This window comes from Rhagoletis zephyria, unplaced genomic scaffold, assembly GCF_001687245.7.
Source record: "Rhagoletis zephyria isolate East Lansing unplaced genomic scaffold, Rhagoletis_zephyria_1.1 Rzeph_scaffold_03232, whole genome shotgun sequence".
Lineage (NCBI taxonomy): Eukaryota > Metazoa > Arthropoda > Insecta > Diptera > Tephritidae > Rhagoletis > Rhagoletis zephyria.
Window position 1 is genome coordinate 50095 of NW_016160315.1, and position 6669 is coordinate 56763.

Consider the following 6669-nt stretch of genomic DNA (forward strand, 5'->3'; position numbering starts at 1 on the left):
GCATTGGTATTGGTGTGACTTTTGAATTGATTTTTTCGCTCTATTTTAAACTGATTTGAAATTTTAAAAATTGCCTGCACATCAGCATCAAAATACCTTTCTAATGATATATAATTGTTTATACCTTAGAAGTATAGTTTAGCCGTAAAAGGGGTGTAAAGGAAACATGATTGCCTATTTATATAATGATATACCAAATTTTATTTAAGTGCTGACGAAGCATATCTAAGAGTTAGTTGGCTTGCATTAACAAAATAATGATGTTAGAAAATTTGATGATTTCAGTCAGCTTCCTGTTTGAGTATATCAATATAAGAGTGCTATTAAATTTCCACATATGTATGTATGTATGTTTGTGCATCTTGGTATATTTACCAATAAAAAAAAAAGTTATATGACTTAAAGAAGTTGGTTGATTTTGCTATTTTATCCTAATTATGATAAATTGTAATGTATCCGCTTGAGGAAGACATTTTTTTGTATGTACATACATATGTATGTATATATTTTTTCTTGCTTTCCTTTTACCGCTGCCGTTGTACATATGTAAATTTGTATTTAGCTTTGTCAGCCCAACAACACAGATGGCTCTTTGCCGCTATGTGTGTTTTTGTTTGTAGGTCTGGCACAATTCATATTTAAGTTGCTGTACACACCTCTTTGTATTACCGCCACATTAGTGTGTACATATATATTATATAAACACACATAAATGTAATTTCATAATAAGCACATGTCTACTTACCTTTTGATATTATTTTCTTTTAATATTAATGAGTTTCCTTTCTTCTTTGTTTTGTATTAAAGCAAATACATAGATATGCATAGAGAGCTCTTTGTTGAGTGAATAACTACAAAAGTAATTTAAGGACCTTAATGTTGAACGTGCGAACATGTAAAGGATGGGAACTCAAATATATATGTGTTTATTTCTACATACATTCATGTACATATACCTACTTCTTATCACAAATACACTAAGTACGAGCGTTTGCAATCTGAAACACTTGATATGCTCAGCTGTCAGCTCCTTCACTTAGCTTAATATGGAAAATAAATATCAGAAAACTTGACGAACCAAAAACTTACTGACAGCAGTCACTTGAGATTGTTTGTCAACATACAAAAACTAGGTGGATTAAGTTTAGGAGTAAGTATGTGAAGGTTTTTGTATCCAGTATACTTATGAATACGTACATAGATCGCTAGCGTAGGGTGAAAAGTTGCTAAGTCCATTTTTAGCAATTTACAGAAGAAGGAATAAACTACTAATAAAACTTTGAAATCAAAATTTTGCGCGCTTAAAGCATACTTAAACTCAATTCAGTTCAGAAGGATTCGATGGTCATTGAAAAATTTCGTAGCCCTTATCGAGTTTCTGTGCTTTTTATGAATTTATTAAAATTACCTTTCATTGAATACAAGCTGGCGCAAAAAGCTTATCCCTGTTTTCTTTCGCTATCATTAAAAATATAATTATAATACTATTATTTTTTAACGACATATGCTTATTAAAAATATAAATTTAATTTTTTCATATTTTGTAAATTATATCTGATAGGTGGCCGCCACTACAGTCTATGCATATTTCGGCTCTTTTTACATTATTTTGGAGATTTTCGTGATCGAGTTGTCAATTTCTTGGCGGATGTCGGTCTTAAGTACCTCGGGGGTCTACGGCTTGTTTGTGTAGATCAGTGCCTGTGAGTAAACATTACAAAAAGTAGTTTGGGGCCGTTAGATTAGGTGATCTCGCTGGTCAGCCGGAATCGACTACCTCAACAATTTTTCCGGGTCTGGTAGAATATACATACATTTTGAAATACAATAAATATTGTAACTGTCACACTGAAAAAGTTGCAGCGTCTACAAATTGGGTTGAACACGATAATTTCTAATTTCTCTTGCTTTCTACATGTGTATATCAAAATATGAGATTTTACAAAAAGTGGAGTTAACAAATTTTCTCTCTAATCCAGCTTCTTATTTTGAAAATTTCGATTTTTTTTCGGTTTTCGAGTACAGGAAGTAAAAATTACTTTTCCACTTTTTAGATATGAATGGCTTCCTGTCCGTTGGTGAAAATTTTCTGAAGCGTCAAAATGAGGAAAACCTTCTACAAAAAAAAACAAATGCCAAAAATCATTGGTACGCCCCAGCTACTTTAACTTGCGCTTTATCATACAAAAATTTAATGGGTTACAAAATTACTTATCCAAAATATTTCTAAGAAATCGAATTAAAAAGCTCGAAATTTTTACGAAAGTTTGTTGATTTTTTAGGTGTTAATTAAAAGATAACAAAACAAATAGTCATATCCTGTCAATATATGTGAGTGTCGTATAGTTAGGATAATAAAGGCTTAATTTATAGCTCTTCGTTCTTCTTTCAGTTCCATTTTCTTAAATAATGTCAGATGAATTAGCAGTGGAATCATTTCAGAAAGGTTTAACCTTCCTGTGTATTTTCGTTTTTTAACTGTTAACTGTTCTTTTAACATTATTTTTATATATAAAAATTTTAGTTTTTTGTTGTTTACGCGTAACAAAAATCCTAGCGCCCAGAATAAAAATTTTAAAATCGGTCTTAGAGGCCGAGAAAGAGGAATGTGTCTCAAAAAGGGAAAATAGGGGATAGTCAGGCAGGTTAAATAGCCTCAAGTCTTAAATTTGTATATAAAATTTAGGACAGCAGGAAGAATTCATCCCCCAAAATTTTCGAATGCGGTATGGGCTATCCACTCAATAGCAATGTATCTATCTACGAACAAATTTAGCTATGAAGACTTATCAAGTGCACAATAGAGCTTAGTTTTTGGTGGAACTGCACTTGCGCTCGGTTTTCTTTAAAGCGTCATTGAACCAGTTCAACAATTGAATATGATATTCAATGTGTTTCTATTGAAGCCGATTGCGGCGGCTTATGCCAGGCGCATAACATAAAATTTTGCTTCTTCTTCTAAACAACTTTCAGATGGCCACCACCAAGCTATGTTTTACCTTTAATGTAATCAAGCAAAATTTAAATTCCAAAAAAAAAAATATTGATATTTTTATTTAAACATTTTTTTTGGGGGGAACAACCTCACCAAGCAGTCATTAACGTGTAGATAATTTGATTAAAAACATTCAATTTTCTCACTAAACCATTTCTTCTTACAATGGCGTGCGTTGAAATTCCATTAGTTGCCTAATAAATCTTCGATTATCAGCACATTAAAGCAATAAAAAAGTAATAAATATTCAATCTGCTGCAAATGTTGGCTTAAGTTGAACAATTTGGTGAATATTTAAATTGGATCACCATCGCTATTACCACACCAACGAACCAGCTTCTTCCCCATTCCACTCAAACTCAAACATTTTCAGCCAGAAATTTTTGATGACCATGAAGGCGAAACGTAATACAATTTTCGTAGTTTGCACACTTTGACCCCAGCGTTGGCAAGCGAGGAGTAAATGTGATAAAAATGTAAATGCTTGAAGCGAAACCATTTTCCTAACAAAATCACTGTTAAAATGATGTCACATTATTAAGATTTAAATTATTTGCATATTAAATTATGGACATACTTAGTATGTATGTAAAGAGCAAGTACAGTTAGCTTTTGGGTTTCGCGAAATTTCTTCGTCATTTGTGGTTAGATACGAGACTATGTAAGTAGTTATGTATATGTTGAAGAATTTTCGAGGGAGAATTTTAACTGGGTAATTTTCTTTAGCAATATGTGTGTATGTAAGTGTATTACAAACTGTGCTGCTGTTATTTGACTTTAAAAGATAACGATTATTTATAAAATTAGCTTATTTTCTTCAATGCTTTGGGTAAGCTCATTATTTAGTACGAGTACTCGATGCTAAATTTTTTATTTTATTATACTATTGAGCTCTTCGTCTGTCCATTAGAAAAAAAGTAATCAATATCTCCCTTTAAAAAAATTAGTTGAAACTAAAAAAAAAAAATATTAGAAAACGATTTTCTTTCTAGTAGAGAACACCAAGATTTGGCTGAAGCGATTTCTGTCTATTTCCCACCTAAACCACATTTTATATCTAACACATTTTTTTTCAAATATTTTTTATATTATATATATATTATCTATAGACAGAGCAGTTAAGTTACACAACCTGGTCACGTGACTCCTGCGTTTCGGGAAACAATTCAATTCAGAACTAAGTAATTAAGCGGTCGTCGGTCCAACTGTTGAAATATGTATATTTTATTGCGCCGGTATATCAGCAGAAATACGCTTGAAAATTGGCTTAAAAAAAAAACAAACTGAGAAAGCAACATATGGACGCACTATGTAAACATGCAAATATGAAACTTTTATGTCCTGAATTATTTTTATACATATTTGCCATATACTACAGCAACGTATGAATTGAATAACTGCATTACGCGCCTCGTGCAGCGCAAATGTGGCAGATTGCTACAAAAACTGCGCATCGTCATAATCGATGCAGTAATACTTTAAATATGGAGCGGGAAAAATGAATATAATGGTCTGATTTTTTCCCAAAAATGTTATATATCTATACTGGTAGTTAGTAAGGACCTTTATAAGTTACTTTAGAGAGTTGTCAAGATATAAATATATGTGGAAATATTATTTGAATGGAAATAACCTACTAATGGCCAGCAAAGCTTCTTTGACATGCATTATGTAATATTTCATTTAACTTATTGATTACACCTAATTTGAATTTTAAACAGGTGGCAACCCTCTTTAAAATTTTGGTGGAATTTTTATAAATTTTTCGATTTCCATCCATATTGTAATATTTTGTTCTAATTATTAATTTTATAAATTGAATTTGGCTTTCGGAAAGTTGGCAACCCTCTTTGAAAATATGTTTGAAACACGATTTTGAGATACCTCTCTCGATTGCCATCCATATTGCAACATTTTATTTAACCTTTTAAGTAAATCGAATTTGGCTATTAGAAAGGTGGCAATATTCATCGAAAATATTTTTTAAATAAATCCTTTTCAAAGCTAAGTGTTTAATTTGACATGAGCGTATTAATATTTTATTTGGCTTATTAAAAAAAGCAACTTGGCTTTAAAACAAGTGGTAACCCATTTTGAAATCCATATTTAAAAAAAGGTGGCAACCCTGTACACATTTTTTGATGGAATAATTTTTTTTTAATGTCGTCCTTCGTTGTCCGATGTTCGTTGAATTTCACTTTTTCAGCAGATGGCAACCCTATTCAAAACATAACCTACAGTGGGGAGCATTGATGAGTACATTGTGATATTTTTTTTGAAGTTGTTGAGTTAAGAGGAGTTATATTTTTTATGTATTTATATAGGTATTATGTGAAAAGTGTCGCACATGCGCGGTTGCAATTTCTTTAATATCCACACGGTTGCATGAGGCAATTACGTAATATTTCCGTAATACCGTAGTGAGGGATTGTTACTGCAAGCTATAATTTTGTTCTCAATAGGACTGTTCCAAAAAAAACGTTTGTATATCGAATTCCCCCCAATTTAAAGCCATTCCCCGATCCCCCTGACGGCTAGTAAAGTTACATCTTACAACAATACGACACCCGCTGTCGTGGCTAAAATATTTCTATTAATTTTTAAACCAAAAATTGTGATATTTACCAGAGAAGAGAAAAGTGTATGAACGCATCATACTGAGCACTTCTCTAGAAGGTTTTATTCTAAATCAGAATATCTGTAAGTAGGTATACGTAATACCTGAAGGTGGCGCATTCCCGAAACCGCTGCTTTGGTTTTGCCGACTTTGACGTTTATGGCAATACGTAAACAAACTTTTTGTTTATAAACAAATGCAAACGTATTGCGAACGTATTATGTACTTTCAAGTGAAAAATCGAAGTAATTCGTGCGTTCTGAAGTAAAAAACGTTTTATTTGTAATAAAAATGTCGTGTCGTGTGTTGAATTGCAAAGGCCCCAAACGCAGTTTTTTTTGTTTCCCCGCGACGACGCCTTGACCAGAAAGTGGGTAGAGTGAGTGAGTGAGTTGAAATACCACAAATTACAAATTAAAGTCGGAGGTAAGCAAGCATCGACCACTTTCTGCAGGAAAACATGCGCTGCAACAAGATATTATCAATTTTTCGGCACCTGCAATAAATACAATGACGAAAATTCTAAATATTTAATTAATAAGACCTATTCTTTTGCACACATTTCAAGAGTGGTTGTATATTTTTTGTTAACGTTGTGCTTAGTTTGCCATATTCAAAGATGGCTTGAGAAATTAGTGAATCGTGAAGAAAACACGTTTTCTCACTGCAAATTCACAACTGTCAACTCATTGTTCTTCGCCATATTCTTTGTTTACCCGTTGCCACAAATGTCATTCTGCGGGAATGCGCAATCTTGTATTCTATCGTTTTTGCGTAATACCCGCATAGCACATACTATACAAACATACATACAATTGCTTTAAAACCTTTACACCACATTTCGCTCAATAGCTTTTCCAACTCAACTCAGCCACACCTATTTGAAGGCGCTCATGCATGTAACCCCTGAAACCATTAGCCCATAGTTGCTGTTTTTATACCCGAGCGCACTTGTGCACAAGGGTATTATAACTTTGTTCACATAACGGTTGTTTGTAACAGGCAAAACGAATCGAGATAGATATAGACAAATGTATACATAAATGATCAGAATGAA